Genomic DNA, 21,641 nt, shown 5'->3' on the forward strand with positions numbered 1-21,641 from the left:
GATATAAAAAGAGAGTGCAGTAGGTGGTTACATAATCGCCTTTTCTAGTACGATTAAAGCAAAAGGGCCTAGTGTTCATACAGTTCTTGTGATTAAACATATTCTTGTATCCATAAGCAAACATATCATGAACATTGACGAAGCTTAGTGAGGGCCCGGCCCCCTGTTTTTTTGCGCAATAGTGTAAATTTACCCGTTTTCCCCGGGAAATTTGTATATGTAGTGTAAATTTACCTGTTTTCGACCAAAAATTAGAGCCCCCCCCCCCCCAAAAAAAAAAAAAAAAACTTGCCCAAGCTTCACCACTGATCATGAAACCACATCAACACAAAAATCATATCATACAATAAATTAAATCATCACTAATCAATGACATCAAACTACCTACTTAATCAACACAAGTATCTTTTGTTTTCATCTGTGACTCAAAGTCTCAAGGATAAGCCTGCACGCCACTGACATGTTGCTGCAACTGAAGTGGTTTCGTGCGCCAACTGGTCCCACACACAAGTGTTCAATATGACAAAATCTGCTATCTTGCCAACAGACAACGACCCTATATCCTCGTCAAGAAAACATGCACGTGCTGCAGAAATCGTGTGCCTGTGAAAGTGGTTAACATGTTTATAAACTGTATGTGTATGTGCATAAAACAATATGTAATATGTTTACTTACGCGTTTAATGCATCAGTTAACTTCATACACTCCGCTGAATTCCAAGGCTTATCCCAACCAGGCGGTATCCTCGCTATTGCAGTCTTTATACTATTTAAAGGATTAATGTCCGCAACCTGAAATTAAAAGTTTTACCATCGATACATAGTAAACAACTAAACATAACGGTTTACAAAAATGGTTAACTAAAAGTGTTCTCACAGGCCAATCAGAACCAAATGCCACAAGTGCATTGCCAGCATGGAGTGACTGAAATAAATAAGATCCTTTCTGCGTCCTCTCTAGCCCGATTTTTTTAAGCGCTGAGTCAGCATCGTCCAACAAATGATCCGGCTGTCAATAGTTTTTTTTCAACCATTGCTTATGAATATATATTTGCAAATTTAAAAGTCATAAAAGTCATAAATTAAGTATTTTAATAGTTTAATTACCTGCACAGAAGCAACAATTCCTTGTTCACCAAACTTGGATATACTTTCAAGTGTCAAATGTTGAGCGTGTTCAATCTGCAAAACCGGACATATTATTAATTTATAAAAAAGTTTAAATAATATTTTTAAAATAAAATATACCCGGAATCTCCGATCTTTCTTCCCGTTGGTTGTAACAACTGATTTGTACATATCCAAAACCAAGTCATTGGCCTTGTCTCCAATAGCATGAATTGCAACCTGATGCAAGTTTGCATACTGACATATATTCAACGAAGCACGCATTTAACGATAGTTTAAAAAAAAATACCTGGAGGCCAGATTTGTCGGATTGCACGGTTAAATAATATAAGCTTTCTATATCTGTAACTTGGAGTCCAAGATTCGTTGACTCGTCAGCATATGGCTACAAGAAACATGAATTAAAATGTAAGTAAAAAATAATCTTGACTTATAAGTTATTATTATTATTATTGTTATTATTATTATTATTCACACCTTATGGAAAAGCGCACTGTTCGACCCCAATGATCCGTCAGAAAAAGCTTTAACACCGCCTAAATATATCCACTGGCTCACCCTACGACCCGTTGTTTGAACCATATCCTAACATAAAACAAGAAAATCAAATTCAATGTTAATTAATAACTTAATATGCAACTCATTAAACGGTTTAGCAAATGTAAAAACAGTTGTGAAGTCAAAACTATGGATAACCAGTAGAGTCATACAGCGAGACGTGACCATGTCGACATTGGAAAGAAAAGGCAAACTCTAACCATCATTCTTCCAGATAAATCGGCCCATTTGTAAACATCTGCAAGTTTATCAGAGAAAGTGTAACTTGGTCAACCATAGTTCAAAAATGAATATTAATATGATAACGTGAACGAACTAAAAAACCTGTAAAATCTTCCCATGAATGCTCTTCGGGCGCGCCAGGAAAATATCTTCCAACGTCAACAACTGTAGTCACACCCCTCATTAAAGCATGTCTGCTAGCTCGGTCCAATGCTTGTCTGCGTTCTTCTACAGAAACTTCTGGAATACACGAAAGAATAAGCTTCATTGCAGCATCAATCATCAGTCCTGTAGGTTCTGCATATAAATAAACGAAACAGCGAGTCAGCAAGCTAATCTGGTATCTACTATCGACTAATCGTTTAACTTAAATTACCTCCATGTTCATTTCTGCTAATGGTTCCACCAACTGGATCTTGCGTATTACTCGTAACACCAGCTAACTTTAGAGCCAAAGAGTTAGCCAAACCCATGTGACCATCCATCCGAGTAAGCCATACCTGCATATCAAAGAATTTGATCATAACGAGTTTATATTAACTGTTATAGTATGTCAGTATGTAATGTTACTTACAGGATGATGAGGTGTAATATCGTCAATCCACGAAGCGGATGGCGATTCTCCTCCCCAAAGATCATTATTCCATCCACCGCCCAATAACCAACCACCTTCTTTCATGTCTGCAATATGTATATCATGTTACAATTTTTTAACATAACAAAAAAAAATAATAAAAAAAAAATAGCATGACTGGATCATGACTTACTTTTAACTGCTTCTTTAACCTTTTTAACAAACTCGTCCTTCGTGTTCACGCCTCGTACTTCGACTCCCGCCATCTGTTTTCATTTCTCAGTCAGTTAGCTAATCAGTTAAGTTAGTTAAATATTATAGGAGGAAGCTGAAATGAATTAGTGCAGAACCTGGAGTCCTCCAAAAAGGAAGTGGACATGAGAATCAATGAATCCGGGAACGACAATCTTCCCCTCGAGATTTAACTCCTTCGTTCCATATCCAGATACTTCCTGCATTGAACAACACAGAACGAACTCAGATATAAGTATGGCTGTAACCTGTAAACGAATACGAAACAACCTGTTCGTGTTCGCCCATTAAGAAAATGAACTTGTTTGTGAACTGTTAACATTCATATATTAACAAATGAACCAAATTTGTGTTGGTGTGTTTTTTTAACATTTATATTTATATATTAATTGACATAAATCAATCACATAGTGCTAATTATATATGTATTTGTTTTATAGTTAATAATAATAATAATAATAATGTTGCTTAAATCTATATGATAAGATTAGAAAAGTCATTAAAAACCTTCCGTGAACAAATATAAACGAACACATTGTCGTCGAACGTTCATGGACACAATTGAACGAACATGGCTTATGTTCGTGTTTGTTCATTTAGTTAATCGAACGAAATTCCTTGTTCAACAGACATAAGTGAAATCTTGAAAGAATTAAAGTTGATTAATATTCATCACACATTTTAATGTTGATTAAATTACTACTAATTAATTAGGTCACTAACCTGCTTATAAACCCTAACAAACAAACAAACAATTTAATCATTCAAACATAAGTGCATGAATATATATAAATATAACATAATATAATAATACCTGAACATATGAATAGTTTCCAATGCGGAGTATTCGTCCGTCACGAATAGCCATAGAATCAGCAAACATAACATGACTAGTGTATATGGTCCCATTTGTCACCAACACGTCAGCAACAATACCCGAAGATGATGAAAACCACCAGCTGGTTGATACATCTGCAAGAAAATAATTTTTTTTTTATTTTATAATGCTTAAATAATTATAAAATAGATGTGTTAAAAATTGGGTTCCAATACGTAGAAACATAGATATTACATCAATATAGCAGGTATGCGGGCAACAAGTTGCGCCGCCACCCCTTTCTGAATTGCAAACCCTAACCTGCTAAAGACATACCCCTGCTCCTTTGGAGTCGACACATTGCTATGCACAACCTGTTGGACCCTGGTTAGAAAACGGATAGCTTCCGGTGCCAAGGAGCCAAATGTATCAAAAGCCAGAGGGACAAAAACATGTTGGTTCTCTTCGCAGGCTTTAGCATGTTTCTCCACCTTATTCGTTTCAGCCCTTTTCATTCCAGCTACAAACCCATTATCCCTCAAACCAGCTAAGGGAGATACCCCTGTTAGGTCAACACAAGCGTGTTTTCCCCCGGCCCAACCAAAGACGAGCAAATCTGCCGGTCGTAGAGTGGATCTCCCTTCCTTGGGGTGAAAATGTGAAAATGAAATGAATGTTGGTTTGTTAAGTGTTATGTAACTAACAATGGATGATAATAATATGGAAGTTGTGTGAGATTATGAATGAAAGAAGAAGAATAAGGAGTGAAGCTGCTGATAAACTAGTGGTAGTAGTATTCTTCATATTCATATTCATGTTCATGTTGATGGCTTTGGCTTTGGAGTCTCCGATGGCTGAATATGATTAGGATTCCTAACAAGATTCCAAGACAAGACAGGTTGGATCTTGGTACGTAACGTACTTAGTTTGTTGTTTTGTATATATTAAAAGAATCTTCAAGATTTTGTGTTTTCATTTATTTTATTTTTTATGGAAAGGAACCAAATGGAATGAAATAAAATTTTCTATGTTTATCTTCTCCTTTCTTCTTTTCTTTCTAATGGCATTTTTTTCCGTCATTTTACTCTTTATTTTCTCTCCTTTTCTTTTCGTTAATGAAATTCGAGAACATTTTTTTTAATTTTTTCTTTACTTTCCCAAGTTTTGCCTAAGGGAGGAACCGAAAGATTGAGATGGTTGTGTTTCCAAATTTTATTTATGAAGAGAGAGAGAAAGATTGAAGAATATGTGTGTTCCTGAGTTTCATTAAAAGGAAAAGAAAAGGAAGAGAAACATGTATAAAGTAAAATGGAGGTGATTGGTTTCTTTTCAATTTAAAAGGAATTGGAAGGAAAGAAAGTGTGGGAAGAAAGGAAAGAATGGGAAGGAAAACCTTTATTTCCTTTCTCTCGTCAACGAGACTCGCACTGTGTTCCCGAGTTTCACTTAACTGAGGAAAGGGAAGGAAAAGAAGAGATGGTAAAAATATGTTGTGTTCCTGAGTTTCATTTAAGAAAGAAAAATTTAAAAGAGGTGTTCTCGAGTTTCATTAAAAAAGGAAAATTCATGCTTTGATATATGTCTGTTTAACCAAGTTGTTTCAGTTATGCGATGGTTTTGTTCGGTTTACAAAATTCAAAAACTATGACTAACGATTCGACTCACGGATTTGCATAACCACCATTAAAATTGGACCATGAATGTTGATACTGATAACTCATAATATAGTTTGTTCTTATATGCTTAACTGGAACTCATATATACAAAACTTTTGAGTTTAAAGAATGTAAAATTTTATTTTCTTTTGAGTCTTGACAGCTTGTAAATTATTTCTACTAGAAGCCACCACCGCCAGTACCACCACCTACCATTGCCCCCATCACCACCGCCAGCCACCCTCTATAACTTATTATCTTTAAACACATTTTTGTATCCATAAGCATAACAGAACAATTAACATGATACAACATCAACACAAAAAATACATCATACAGTAAATAAAAATCTCACTAACCTACTTAATGAACATTTTACCTAGTGATCCTTTTGCATTGGTGTACTTCAACTGTAATTTTTCTCGGCTCATAAGTTTCAAGGATAAGCCTGCACACCTCCAACATATGTCGCTGCAACTGAAGTAGTTTCGTGCGCCAACTGGTCCCACACACAAGTGTTCAATATCACAAAATCGGCCATCTTGCCAGCCGACAAGGAGCCTATATCCTCGTCAAGAAAACATGCACGTGCTGCAGAAATCGTGTGCCTGTGAAAGTGGTTAACATGTTTACAAACTGTATGTGCATAATACAATAATATGTTTACTTACGCGTTTAATGCATCAGTTAGTTTCATGCACTCTGCTGAATTCCAAGGCTTATCCCAACCAGGAGGTATCCTCGTAATTGCAGTCTTAATACCATTTAACGGATTAATATCTACTACCTGAAATTTTACCATCGGTAAAAAGTATATATAACGATTTACAAAAGTAATTAATGAATAGTGTTCTCACAGGCCAATCAGAACCTAATGCCACAAGTGCGTTGTGAGCAACGAGTGATTGATATAAATAAGATCCTTTCTGCGTCCTTTCGAGCCCAATCTTTTTAACTGCCGTGTCAGCATCGCCTAACATTTGATCTGGCTGTCAACAAATTTTTAACTATTTATGATGAACATATATGCGTAAATTTATAAAGTAATAAAAAGTTATAAAAATTAAGCACTTTAATTACCTGCACCGAAGCAACGATTCCTTGTTCACCAAACTTGGATACACTTTCAAGTGTCAAATGTTGAGCGTGTTCAATCTGCAAAAACGGGCATATTATTAATTTATAAAAAACGTCTACATAATATTTTTTTTAAATAAAATATACCCGAAATCTCCTATCCCTCTTCACGTTTGTTGAAGCGACTGATTTGTACATATCCAAAACCAAATCGTTGGCCTTGTCTCCAATAGCATGAATTGCAACCTGATACAAGTTTTATTGTCAAGTAATGTTGTTACATACTTAGATGTATACAATGAAGCACACATTTAATACCTGGAGGCCAGATTTATCGGATTGCATGGTCATATTATATAAGCTTTCTACATCTGTAACGTGGAGTCCAAGATTCCACGGCTCGTCAGTGTATGGCTACAAGAAACATGAATTAGTTCTATTTCAACAATAAGTTTTGACTTAAAATTAGGGGTGGCAAATGTGACCCATTGGGTTGAATGAGCTATATTAAAATGTATATAATGGGTCAAACTAAATAAAGAAAATGATTGAAATGGGTTAAACCGGGTTGACATTTCTTGAAGTTTTTTTTTGTGGAAGAAGAAAACGGAAGAAAGTTTTTAGTACTTTTACTTTTTTAGTTTTTGATTTATATTTTGAGTTATGATTTTTTAATTAATTTTTTTGAATTTTTTAATGAGGGTTTTTGAATTGGGTCAAAATGGGTTGAGATTTCAAAAACCCCTCATTAAAAAATCCAAAAAAATTAATTAAAAAATCATAACTCGAAATATAAATCAAAAACTAAAAAAGTAAAAGTACTAAAAAGTTTCCTCCGTTTTCTCGTTCTAATAAAAAAAAACTTCAAGAAATGTCAACCCGTTTTGACCTGTTTCAATCATTTTCTTTTTTTAGTTTGACCCATTATATACATTTTAATACAACCCATGGGTCACATTTGCCACCCCTACTTAAAATTAAAATTATTATTATTGTTATTTTTCACACCTCGTGGAAAAGCGCACTGTTGGACCCCAACGACCCGTCAGCGAAAGCTTTAACACCGCCTATAGATATCCACTGGCTCACCCTACGACCCGTTGTTTGAACCATATCCTAACATAAATACAAGAAAATCAAATTCAATGCTAATATCTGAATATGTACTCATTAGCAAACGTAAACAAAGTTTTGAAGTCAAATTATGGATAACCAGTAGCGTCGTACAGCGAGACGTGACCATGTTGGCATTGGAAAAAAAAGGCAAACCCTGATCTTCATTCTTCCAGATAAATCGGCCCATTTGTAAACATCTGCAAGTTATCAGAGTAAGTCAAACCGTGGTCAACCATGGATATAAAATAATAATAATAATAATGTAAACAAACCAAAAAACCTGTGAAATCTTCCCATGAATGTTCTACCGTTGCACCAGGAAAATATCTTCCAAAATCAACAACCGTAGTCACACCTCTCGTTAACACATACCTGCTAGCTCGGTCCAATGCTTGTCTCCGTTCTTCTACAGAAACTTCTGGGATACACGAAAGAATAACCTTCATTGCAGCATCAATCATAAGTCCTGTTGGCTCTGCATATACAGATTCCAAATACACGAGTCAGCAAGCTGACCTGGCATATACGCCACAAGTTTAAAGTTTCAAATTACCTCCGTGTTCATTTCTGCTAATAGTTCCACCAACTGGATCTTGCGTATTACTCGTAACACCGGCTATTTTTAGAGCCAAAGAGTTAGCCAAACCCATGTGACCATCCATCCTTGAAAGCCAAACCTGCAAATAAAAGAATTCATGATTATAACAGTTTATATCAACCGTTACAGTATGTCAGTATGTAAAGTTACTTACAGGATGATGAGGTGTAATATCATCAATCCACGAAGCGGATGGCAATTCTCCTCCCCAAAGATCATTATTCCATCCGCCACCCAATAACCAACTACCTTCTTTCATGTCTACAAAATGTATATCATGTTACAATTTCATAACATAACAAAAAAAAGTAAAATAGTGTGATTGGAGGACTTACTTTTAACTGCTTCTTTAACCTTTCTGATGAACTCAACCTTCGTGTTCACGCCTCGCACTTCCACTCGCGCCATCTGATTTCAGTTTTTAGTCGGTTAGCTTATTGGTTAAGTTAGTTAAAATATTATAGGAGGAAGTTGAATTAGTGCAAAACCTGGAGTCCTCCAAAAAGCAAGTGGACATGAGAATCAATGAATCCGGGAACGACAATCTTCCCCTCGATATTTAACTCCTTTGTTCCATATCCAGATACTTCCTATATTAAAGACCACAATATAAACAGTGTTGTAAAGATCGCTAGGCGCTAGTCCGACGGTGGGGTACCAAATAGCGATTAACCGGATAGGAATTTTATATGCAATTTTTCGAACTTTTATATACATATACACCATTTCTATTTAATTTTTTAAACTTACACACACACACACACACACATTGACAGGGCCGTCCCCGAGAAACGTTAAAATTTTTTGGGCCTTAAGTAAAAAGGTTTTTTATTGGATTTAAACAATTAAATTTTTAAATGGGCTTATTAAAATTTTTTTGTAGGCGAATTTATTAATAACTTTTGTCGTCTATGGGACTTGAACCCAAGACCTCCCAAACAGTCAAACCTTCCCAACTCAAGGTGTTTAAAGGTTTTGCCTTTGCCAATGGACCACCTACCGGGGTGACCTGGCCGGGAGCGGTCGTCCTCCCTGCCCCACTCAAAGCCGGCACTGCACATTGAACCCTTGTTTGATCATATCTATCGGTTTTTAACAAACCTCTAACATTTCGAACCTTCATTTGATCATCTTCTGTTGCTTAAAAACTTGAACGAGGTGGGTCAATGTCGATGCTTAAAACTCGGGTTAAAACCGAAGGACCAATCTGGACCGATTAGTACCGATTTTAACCGCGTACCTATTTTTGCTTCTGATTACATGAAATCGTATTGGTAGCAGTGGCGAAGTATAGTGAGGGCCCGGAGCTCCCCCCCCCCCCTGTTTTTTCGCGTAATAGTGTAAATTTACCCGTTTTTCATCCGAAATTTGTTATACGTAGTGTAAATTAAGCCGTTTTCGACCGAAAAGTTAAGCCCGGACCCCGTTTTCGTGCGCGGTAGTGTGAATTTACCCGTTTTTCATCCGAAATTTGTTATACGTAGTATAAATTAAGCTGTTTTCGACCGAAAAGTTAAGCCCGGACCCCCTTTTTTTTGCGCGGTAATGTAAATTTACCCGTTTTTCACCCGACATTTGTTATACGTAGTGTAAATTAAGCCGTTTTCGGTTGAAAATTTGAGCCCGGCCCCCTCGTTTATAACTTTTTTAAATACATTTTGAGTCCGCCCCGCCGGTGTTTTAGTCCAAGCTTCGCCACTGATCGGTAGAGTAGCGATTAGCGATGAATTAATCGGTGATTAATCGCTAGTCTCCACCCCACTGATTAATTTTGGACTTGTCGGCCAATTAATCAGTCATGGTCAAATCCGGCCAAAATCGTGATTAATCAGACTTTGTCGTCGTTTCTTTGGCAAGATTCCGGCCAAAATGTATATGTGTATATATAAAACTGAAAATTACATCTAAAATGTATATGTGTATATATATAAAACTGAAAATTATACATTAAAGTGTGTACATAGAACAGAATACCTGAACATAGGAATAGTTTCCTATGCGAAGGATTCTACCGTCACGAATAGCCATGGAATCAGCAAACAGAAGAAGAGATGAATCACTCGTATATATGGTCCCATTCGTTACCAATACGTCAGCAACGATTCCTGAAGTAAAATTAATTATATATTGTTGATATTATTATAATGAATCGAAAATATGAAACTGAAATGATAGTTAAGTAAAGTAAAGTAAGTAACTATGTTGGGTGTTGTGGATGCATAGTGAGATTATAAGTGAAAGAAGAACAACAACAATTGAAGCAGCTGATAAACTAGCAGTAACAGTGTTCATGGCTGCCGTAAGAATCTTATCGCCCTTGATGTTCCAAAGATTTCAACACACTTTCTTTGATTTCTTTATGTAACTTTTTTATTCTTATTTTATTTTAGTTGTCACATATCATTATGTTTTTTTTATTATTCTTTTCAACAGGCTGTACACTACTCGAGCCAAACTGAACCTTTTAAATCCAATAAAAGGTTTTTTATTGGATTTAAACAATTAAATTTTTAAATGGGCTTATTAAAATTTTTTTGTAGGCGAATTTATTAATAACTTTTGTCGTCTATGGGACTTGAACCCAAGACCTCCCAAACAGTCAAACCTTCCCAACTCAAGGTGTTTAAAGGTTTTGCCTTTGCCAATGGACCACCTACCGGGGTGACCTGGCCGGGAGCGGTCGTCCTCCCTGCCCCACTCAAAGCCGGCACTGCACATTGAACCCTTGTTTGATCATATCTATCGGTTTTTAACAAACCTCTAACATTTCGAACCTTCATTTGATCATCTTCTGTTGCTTAAAAACTTGAACGAGGTGGGTCAATGTCGATGCTTAAAACTCGGGTTAAAACCGAAGGACCAATCTGGACCGATTAGTACCGATTTTAACCGCGTACCTATTTTTGCTTCTGATTACATGAAATCGTATTGGTAGCAGTGGCGAAGTATAGTGAGGGCCCGGAGCTCCCCCCCCCCTGTTTTTTCGCGTAATAGTGTAAATTTACCCGTTTTTCATCCGAAATTTGTTATACGTAGTGTAAATTAAGCCGTTTTCGACCGAAAAGTTAAGCCCGGACCCCGTTTTCGTGCGCGGTAGTGTGAATTTACCCGTTTTTCATCCGAAATTTGTTATACGTAGTATAAATTAAGCTGTTTTCGACCGAAAAGTTAAGCCCGGACCCCCTTTTTTTTGCGCGGTAATGTAAATTTACCCGTTTTTCACCCGACATTTGTTATACGTAGTGTAAATTAAGCCGTTTTCGGTTGAAAATTTGAGCCCGGCCCCCTCGTTTATAACTTTTTTAAATACATTTTGAGTCCGCCCCGCCGGTGTTTTAGTCCAAGCTTCGCCACTGATCGGTAGAGTAGCGATTAGCGATGAATTAATCGGTGATTAATCGCTAGTCTCCACCCCACTGATTAATTTTGGACTTGTCGGCCAATTAATCAGTCATGGTCAAATCCGGCCAAAATCGTGATTAATCAGACTTTGTCGTCGTTTCTTTGGCAAGATTCCGGCCAAAATGTATATGTGTATATATAAAACTGAAAATTACATCTAAAATGTATATGTGTATATATATAAAACTGAAAATTATACATTAAAGTGTGTACATAGAACAGAATACCTGAACATAGGAATAGTTTCCTATGCGAAGGATTCTACCGTCACGAATAGCCATGGAATCAGCAAACAGAAGAAGAGATGAATCACTCGTATATATGGTCCCATTCGTTACCAATACGTCAGCAACGATTCCTGAAGTAAAATTAATTATATATTGTTGATATTATTATAATGAATCGAAAATATGAAACTGAAATGATAGTTAAGTAAAGTAAAGTAAGTAACTATGTTGGGTGTTGTGGATGCATAGTGAGATTATAAGTGAAAGAAGAACAACAACAATTGAAGCAGCTGATAAACTAGCAGTAACAGTGTTCATGGCTGCCGTAAGAATCTTATCGCCCTTGATGTTCCAAAGATTTCAACACACTTTCTTTGATTTCTTTATGTAACTTTTTTATTCTTATTTTATTTTAGTTGTCACATATCATTATGTTTTTTTTATTATTCTTTTCAACAGGCTGTACACTACTCGAGCCAAACTGAACCGAACGTAGGTTTGCTCAGACTTGGTTTAGTTTGAAAGTGAGCCGAACCAAGCGGATTGAATTTAAAGAAACGAGCGATATTTTGATGCTTGAACTTGGTTTGGTTTGAAACCGAGCGGCTTGATTCTAGGGGTGTTCAAGAAATCCGAAACCGAAACCCAAATAAACCGATCCGAATTCTTATTCGGATATTCGGATCGGATCAATCCGAATATCCGAATAAGTAATTCGGATTCGGATATGGATTTTAAAAATTCGGATTGTTCGGATTATTTGGATATCCGATTAATCCGAATAAAAAACATGTTTTTATTGCTATTTTCCAGTTTGGTATATATTTTAGACTATTATTTGAAGTTTAAACTTTAAATTTATGTTAAAAGTAATTCGTATTTTCCGGTTTGTATGTTTATTGTGGTTCTAAACTATTAAATGTTAGGAACAAAAAAATAGAAAAAATTTTTAGCTTTATTTCGGATTATTCGGATAATTTCGGATTATTCGGATATTATCCGAATCCGATCCGAATTGAATTCAGATAGATTCGGATCAGATAGGAATATTCCTAATTCGGATCGGATTTCGGATAGGGTCTAAAAATTTTCAAATCCGAATAACCCGAATAATCCGTTATCCGATCCGATGAACGCCCCTACTTGATTCGGCATGGTTCTGCTTGATTTATACAAAGTTTTCAATTTTAGGTTTATAAAAAACTTTAAAATATCATTAATTCAAGACTTTTAACTCTAAAATGTCTAAACTTCCAACTTTAAAATGTCTAAAACTCAAAGTTAACGACAAAACATATATAAAACGAGCGGCTATGGTTTGAATTTAAACTTTGAAGTTAACACAAAAGAAGGAAATTTCAAAAACTTAATAAAATAATATAATTTTATATATATATACATAAAATTTATATATAAAACTAATAAATAAAAGTAATTCAAGCAAAACGAACCGAACCAAACCGAGCAAGGCATTGCTCGTGCTTGGCTTGGTTTTAAATCAAATTAAGCTGAACAACTCACTTTCAAACCGAGCCAAAATCAAACGAGCATTTTTAAGCAATTTTCAAACAAACGGCAAGCAGTTTGGGTAGCCCTAGCTATCACATATCATATCTACGACTCTACACTACTAAAATGGTTAAAAGTTTAAAGGTAATTATATTATGACTTCGGCATAATATTTCTTTTTTAATTGTGAATTGTTTTCTTAATCTTTATTGATTGTGGAACTTGAATATAAGATTTTTATCCACTAAAAATTATATTGAATATAAAAGAAAAAATAAGCAATACCAATCTTCCTATTATATGTTTTTAGTTCCTATTCTCTAGGATCTGTTGTTTTTTTATTCCCACCATTTGATCAATAATATATAATTATATATACCTTGTTAATCTACGTTAGATTATCTAATATCTACCCTATCGATAATCAATGATGATGTCAGAAGAAGATGAGCCTTTGGTTGTTGAGTATAAAGGTGTTAGCATGTCGATGGGTATGTATGAAGCTACCTTATTAGCACCAAGTTATAATAATAATAACAATAATAATATCATAAGGCTCGGGAGTTTTAAGACACCTGAGGAGGCTGCTTTTGTTCACGATGTAGCGGCTTACAGGATTTACAAGGCGGATTATGACGCCTTTAATTTTCCGGGTAGGATCCGAGACATCATGCTTCTGACCCGGAAAAAGACGAGGTAGAACCGTAGAACAAATAGGCTTTTAAATAATATTTACTTTCCGGTTTGTTCATTACTTTCCGATTCAATCGTTGACCACTAAGTTTCGGGTTCAAAATTTGATGATATAATGCATACATACATACAACGGTTTTTGGGCCGATTTTGATTCATTTATTTACTAATTCGCGAGCTGTAAGTTAGGTTAGCGTTTAGAAGTTATTGAAGGTGTAGGTGGTTTATATATATGTTGAAATGATGAATGAGTTCAAAGTGTATCAAATTTTGTATTAACGTTTTTTATCACTAAAAAAAAAAGCGAAACCGAAGAATACAAAATAATAAAATAATGGAACCATTAACCGGACCAAACTAGAATGGTGTGGCGTCTTTACCATATACGTATATAATAACCGCGATAGTAACCAGGGTGTTTGTGGTCTGGTTTGACTCCTGGGTCGTAATTATAAATATGACTCATTTATTATAATTATAAATATGACTCATTTATTATAATTAGATTATATACTTGTATAACTGGATATTATAGATAAAGGTAAATGGTTGGTTTTCTTTACATGGTCGATTGTAAGTCTCAAACTATGAAACTAGTTTTTAAAGTTAAACCGTGAGCTACACCGTATAATTTTCTAAACGACTTAGCCGGACATGCTTATTAACTTTGGTTCAAACGACTCAGTTGGTTTAAATAGGCACCTAATATGAGTAATATCTACTTTATGCATTCAATGTTTTTTTTTTGGGTACTTTTATTTATTTATTTATTATGAATACATTTATGAATTTATGATATTGTAGGTAAGAAGACAAGACAACATGGGGGGAGGAATATCCCATGGACCATTTCATATGTATGAATAAAACGTGTGTCCAATGTTGTTCTTGGAACCCCAACATGCCACAGAAATAATTAATAATCAAGATTTTATAGGCACTTTGTGATTTGACTTCATCCACGCAATGATCTCATTAAGCATGAGTGGCCCATCTATTATATTTCGCCCGTAAAGGAAAGCTGATTGTTCTTCAGAGATCAAATTCCTTACCACCCCTTTGAGCCGGTTCACCAAGACTTTTGAGATGACTTTATTAATACACCCAATTAGGCTTATAGGCCTAAAATCTTTTGGTTGAAGAGGATATCGCGGTTTTATAGTATGGCGGAGGTCAGAGCGTTGAATCAAAATGAACTTGATGCCCGGGCGGAATATAGGCACTTTGTAATGGAAAAGGAAAGGCTACAACAGATGGACATTCGGCAAAAGTCACGCGCAAAGTGGGCAATTGAAGGGGACGAGAACTCGAAATTCTTCCATCAAATACTGAGCTCCAATACGAGCAACAGTAGAATCAGTGGCCTGATGCTGGATGGGCAGTGGATTACAAATCCCGTGACGATAAAAGGTCAGTTTTTTAATTATTTTGAAAATCTTTTCGCTGAACAAATGGAGAGTAGACCCAGTATTGAATGCCCATATTTGTCCCACATTTCGGAGGAGGAAGCCGAAGCTCTTGTAGCTCCTTTCTCCTTGTTGGAAATTAAAAATGCGGTATGGGAATGTGATGGGGATAAAGCACCCGGTCCGGATGGATTTAATTTCAAGTTTTTAAAACGGTTCTGGAATGGCCTTCAAGGAGATTTTATTAAACTGTTTGACGTATTCTACGAGGGGCAGCAAATAAACAATTCGTGTATGTCTTCTTTTATTGCTCTGATCCCAAAAGTAAAAGATCCTCTTCAACCAAAAGATTTTAGGCCTATAAGCCTAATTGGGTGTATTAATAAAGTCATCTCAAAAGTCTTGGTGAACCGGCTCAAAGGGGTGGTAAGGAATTTGATCTCTGAAGAACAATCAGCTTTCCTTTACGGGCGAAATATAATAGATGGGCCACTCATGCTTAATGAGATCATTGCGTGGATGAAGTCAAATCACAAAATGGGGATGATCTTCAAGGCGGATGTCAACAAAGCGTTTGACAGTCTCAATTGGGGTTTCCTAGACTCCATCTTGACTCAAATGCGATTCCCGGAAAAATGGAGGTCTTGGATAATGACAATAATAAAGTCTGGCCGTGCATCTGCTCTAATAAATGGGTCCCCGACAATGGAATTTGTGTGCAACAGGGGTCTTCGGCAAGGAGATCCTTTATCTCCTTTTTTATTTGTAATCGCAATGGAAGCACTGACAGGAATCATGAAGAAGGCTTCAAACAATGGCCTGTTCCATCCATTGAAATGCACGGCTAATGGTCCAACAATTTCACACTTGTTATATGCAGATGATATTATCTTCCTTGGAGATTGGTCGGAATATAATGCGAGGAATTTACAACGTATTCTACGCTGCTTTTTTCTTGCCTCCGGTCTCAAAGTGAACTTAACTAAATGTAGTGTTTATGGGTTAGGGGTGAATGAACTTGAGGTACAATCTATGGCGGAGATGCTACATTGCAAACCTGGGAAACTCCCCTTTCGATACTTAGGTCTTCAAGTGGGGGCCAACATGAATCTTGCAAGGAACTGGAACCTAATTATTGAAAAATTCAAAAAGAGGCTGTCCATATGGAAAGCAAGATCCCTCTCTTATGGTGGAAGAGTTACCTTGATTAAGTCCGTATTAAACTCACTACCAACTTACTACTTCTCATTATACAAAGCACCTTCCCAAGTTATTGAAGAACTAGAGAAACTAAGGAGAGTGTTCTTTTGGGGCGGGTCGGACAACAACTCAAAAATCAATTGGATTGCATGGAAAAAAGTGGTTGAACCCGTGGAGTATGGGGGTCTCGGTTTTGGAAGCCTTCGCGAGACAAACTTAGCAATGTTATCGAAATGGTGGTGGAGATTCAAACTTGAAAAAGGAAGTCTCTGGAGGAAAGTGGTGTGGGCAATTCACAATAACTCGCGAACTTGGAATTTCATCCCAGCAAAGATCTCTATCCCGGGTTCTTGGAAACAAATCTATAGCATATCGGGTCATCTATCAAGGTGGGGCGTGGATCTATCAACATCGATTAAAGCAGTAATGAGGGACGGGTCCAGTGTGATGTTTTGGCTGGACAGATGGTTTGATGACAGCCCAATCTATATCACGTTCCCTGACCTGTTCGCGCTGGAAAAAAACAAAAGATGCCTAGTGTCGGATAGGATAAAACATGACGGGAATAGGCTGCTATGGAGTTGGCAATGGATAAGACAGGAGCTGTCTGTAACGGAGATCCAGCAGCTACAAGCTCTAAAAACTTGCCTCAGTTCCACATCGTTTCAGGATGGGGAGGACACATGGAAATGGGAACCGGATGCAACTGGGGTATTTTCGATCAAAAGCATGAGGGAATACATACGGGAATCAAAAGGAATGCAACCGACAGGAGACTTCAAATGGAATAACTGGGTACCTTTGAAGGTAGGCATTGTAGCATGGAGGGCAATCCAAGAAAGACTACCGACTTTGGCGGCTTTAGCAGCAAAGAACATCCATTTAAACTCGGTTCGATGTCCATTATGCGGCGATTATGATGAATCTAGCGACCACCTTCTAGTATCATGTCAAGACACTCAGATAATCTGGCAGGTCATTGCGCAATGGTGTAAGATCCCTAGTTTCTTTGCATTCAGTTTTAAGGATTTACTGAACCTACATCTGAGTACTCACGGATCCATGAAAAGAAAGAAGGCCATCAATGCGATCATTCTCATAACGTCTTGGAGGATATGGAAGATGCGAAACGAGGTGGTGTTCGAACATTCCCCCTTTTCACATTCAAAGATCATCGAGGATGTGAAGTCCTTGGGTTTCCTATGGATAAAGTGTCGGTCAAAGGAACCGGATATCACCTGGAACGCCTGGAGAAGGTTTGATGTCTTTAATTAAGGAATGTATGTAACGTATGGTTAGTAATTATACATCACTTGATGTTTCATGTATGTAATGTTTAGCCACTGGCTAATTGATGAATAAAATTTCTGTTGGCCGTTCAAAAAAAAATAATCAAGATTTTATGAAAATTTTTAACAGTTATTTATTTTGTTTTTGTTTTTAAATATTTTTTTGTACAATAATAATTCACATATACCCTTTTAACAGCCCATCCGAAATCCATTTAAATCAAATCTCTTTCAATTATTTGCTTCTTTAAATTTTAAAATATTTTTCGTACAATAAGAATTCACAATTTCACATACTCTTTTAACAACAAATCTTTAAATCGATAATCATTAGCATTTTAAAATCATTTAAATCAAATTTCCCTATCTAGCTGTTAAAACAATAAAAATGAAAATCTCTCTATCTAACAACTGGCATTAACTATTTCTCCTTATCGTGATTTAGGGATGTAAACAAACCGAATCGAACAAAGTCTTGTTCATCTTTGTCCGTTAAACTTTTATCGCACAAGCGAAGGTTCACACACAGCTAATCGAACGAAACATCTTGTTTGTGTCTGTTCATTAAGGAAATAAACCTTTTCGTGAACGGTTTATGGGCACAAACGAACGAACACAAATGAGCACAAAATGTTTCATTATGTTTGACTGACCGGGAATGGTCAGTGTCAACGATTCAATATGGCTTCCAAGTTTATGTTGACGTTTTTTGAACATTCATATTCATATGTGAACCTTACATATTAATTAACACATTATACTCATATATATCTTTGTTCCATAGTTTATAATTTTGTTTAAATCTATATAATACGATTAGACAAGTCATTAAAAAGTATTAAAACATTTAATGAACAAACATTAATGAATGAACGTAAACAAACACGACCTATGTTTGTGCTCGTTTATTTAGTTAGCCGAACGAAATTCCCTATTCACATTTGTTCATTTATAATATATTAAATGGACGAAATAAACAAATTTCCCGCCGAACATTTAGTTCGTTACTCATATTTGAACTTATATAATATTTTTGAAAATATGCAATGCTATATAAATATTAATAATAATAATTATGTTTATAGGATTGAGCAGAGTTAAAAAAGGATTGATGGTAATTTTACTTTAGTAAAAAAGTGAATATGTTTGGTGAAAAACAGAGAGCATTAATTGGGTAACTAAAATGAATGAATGCAGAAAATGAGGTGGGCGTGAGAATGGTGTAGCGGTAGACACGGCGGCTGTCCCGTGTCCTTCTTCACGACCATGCTTTTGTTTCATCATGTCAATGTTTTTACAACTACTACTGTACCGGACCAATTGACCAAACCGGTTTTATTTAATAATTAATGTTATTTGTAAATTAATAATAATAAAATATCATATATAGGATGTTTGTTTGACATGGTTTTGTTAAAACTTATATTTTAATTAAAAGTAGTATTAGGGTGTGCAGGGTTCGGTTCAGTTATTAGCATTAACCGAACTGAACCGATCGGTTATCGGTTTGGTTCCGTTAATTTCGGTTAATAACCAATATTAAACTTGAGCTAAAATTTTGCTTAAAAATACATGAAACGAAGGTATAACTAAATGAAATAAATGTATAAATATATGAAATTTTAGATATTAGTACATGAAATGGAGATATAAATACATGAAAATGATAGTATTAAACTACTAATACATATAATGCATGAAATAAAGGAAAAAAGGCTTGAAAATACGGGGAAAAAAATGAAGAGTTCGGTGCGGTTTGGTTAATTTCGGTTAATTTGGTTATTTCAGTTCGGTTTCGTCGGTTTTCGGTTCGGTTCCGGTTAATAATTCGGTTATTGCTCACCCCTAACTAGTATCTTTACCGCAATGTTTGTCATGCATATGATGTTTTTTTTCCTACGTTTACATCATACAGAATATCAATTTATAAACTTTTAATAAAGTCATATGTAAAATGAAATTAAAAGCTATATTGAAGAGATATTGCTAGAAAGTATATTTACGTGTAAACAACGGCAAGAAAAATATGTATAAAAAGAGAGATATAACATGGAAAGTAAAATTCAACACGGAAAGCAAATATAAAATTATATAAAGTTAAAGTTCTAACTACCAGGGTGATAAGTTAATTTCTCTTGACATGTGTATAAAAGTAATTGGCTAGTTTTTATGAATAATGTTTTTGTAAGTTAACTGTCATTTGCTTTTTAATATATATATATAATTCTTATAAATAATGATAAAATAGGAAATGGTTTTTTTTTATGCGAGCGAATGAAGTGATAAAGGACTTCTGATCAAGTTTTTCAATGGTTAAAATTATGACAATGACAATTGACAAGGTCGTAAGTAATAATTAAAAGTTTACTTAAATGGGAAAACGAAAAACCAAAAGTTTCCTTGATAAAATCTAGTTACACCATTTTTTTTTCTAAATCAAATAACTTTTTTAATTCATTACTTTTAAAACAAAAATTATATCTTTAATTTGTGTATATAATATTGCTACATATATGTTATTGAAAAAAATAATTTTATATGAAATGTTGATATTGATAATATAAGATTGTGTAATTGTATATAAAGTTGTGTAATTACATGTGTTATGTAATTATACGTTATGTAATTATACAGACTCACTATGTTATACACTCATGTAGTTTTATGCAAACCCCCTAAATTTCATTTCAAACTCTAGGTCCTCATAAAGTTTTAAGTTTGCTACGATTAAATAAAACTGTTTTTACCTGGATGAAAGGCCTTTCATCCTGATCCTAACATGTCGGCTTACACTAACAAAAATTATTGAATCGGTCAATGTCTATATTCACATATCCATAATCCATGTTACTAGTAGATACAATTGATTAATAGCTTTTGTGTATCCTAATAATATTCTATAGGATGAAAGAAGGAATGTAATAAATTAAACTCAAAAATGGTTTACTTTGACTCCTTATATTGTGAACACATCCAAAATTAGATTACATATTTATTAATAGAAGACCGACTAAAATAACATATTAATATAATCACTTAGAGGTCAGCAATTCATGGTTCATTGACATGAACATCACTTGAGTATTAGTAACTTAGTATTATCATTCCAGCTTAGTATAGGCAAACACGTTAGACTATTCGCAATTCTAACATGCAAGCCTAGTCAGCATGTCACATCAACTTTTCACGTATTCTTCCCACATGCGCATTTCTCCCTCAATACTACCACTGTCACAAACTCTAAATCTAAATCTTTATTCTCAAAACTTACAATTTACACCAAATAGAGAACAAACTCAGGCCTCTATTGTAACGATTTAATACGAACAATTACATAAACAAACGCTCTAACAATAGAAAACGAGAGCGTATATAAAATATCTTTCAAAAAACGCTACTACTCATGCATCAGGCGGTCTTTGCTCTATTATACCAAAACTCTTAATCAAACCCATACGGGCTGGGCCTTCTCATCTTTAGTTTCAAGCCCAAGCTAGCATCCAAGCCCATAAGTATCCATCCAGTCAATCATCCCAATAATACTCCATATAAACAATACAATACCAGAAACAATGTTGATAACTTGACAAGTACTTATACAAACAAATATTTGACATTGAATTGAAAATAAAGTAACAAACATATATTTCAACAACCACACTCATTGTTTCCACATACAACCATATTATTTTCACATCATCAATATACTTTTATCAATATACTTTATATATTTATATAACAAATATTTTCTTTTCATTAAAAATAATTTAAATAACTAAACAAAATTTAATAATTTTAATAATTAAATTTTATTGTAATATAGTTTTAAAAAAAATAATCGTTGGAAAGTTTTAAAAAAACTAGTCGCTAGACTTTTAAAATGCAAATTACTTATTATTATCAAGTATTATTGTTAAT

General features: G+C 35.0%; 2 pseudogenes; both read right to left on the bottom strand.

Moving 5' to 3' along the window:
• Nucleotides 1-433: 433 nt before the first annotated feature.
• Nucleotides 434-4,386, bottom strand: LOC143608966 (protein LONG AFTER FAR-RED 3-like; annotated as a pseudogene).
• Nucleotides 4,387-5,569: 1,183 nt separating this feature from the next.
• LOC143608964 (protein LONG AFTER FAR-RED 3-like) lies at nt 5,570-10,096 on the bottom strand (annotated as a pseudogene).
• Nucleotides 10,097-21,641: the final 11,545 nt, after the last annotated feature.

Source organism: Bidens hawaiensis, unplaced genomic scaffold, assembly GCF_021521415.1.
Source record: "Bidens hawaiensis isolate Kalapana, Puna unplaced genomic scaffold, B.hawaiensis_p1.1 tig00419464_1, whole genome shotgun sequence".
In the NCBI taxonomy this organism is placed as follows: Eukaryota; Viridiplantae; Streptophyta; class Magnoliopsida; order Asterales; family Asteraceae; genus Bidens; species Bidens hawaiensis.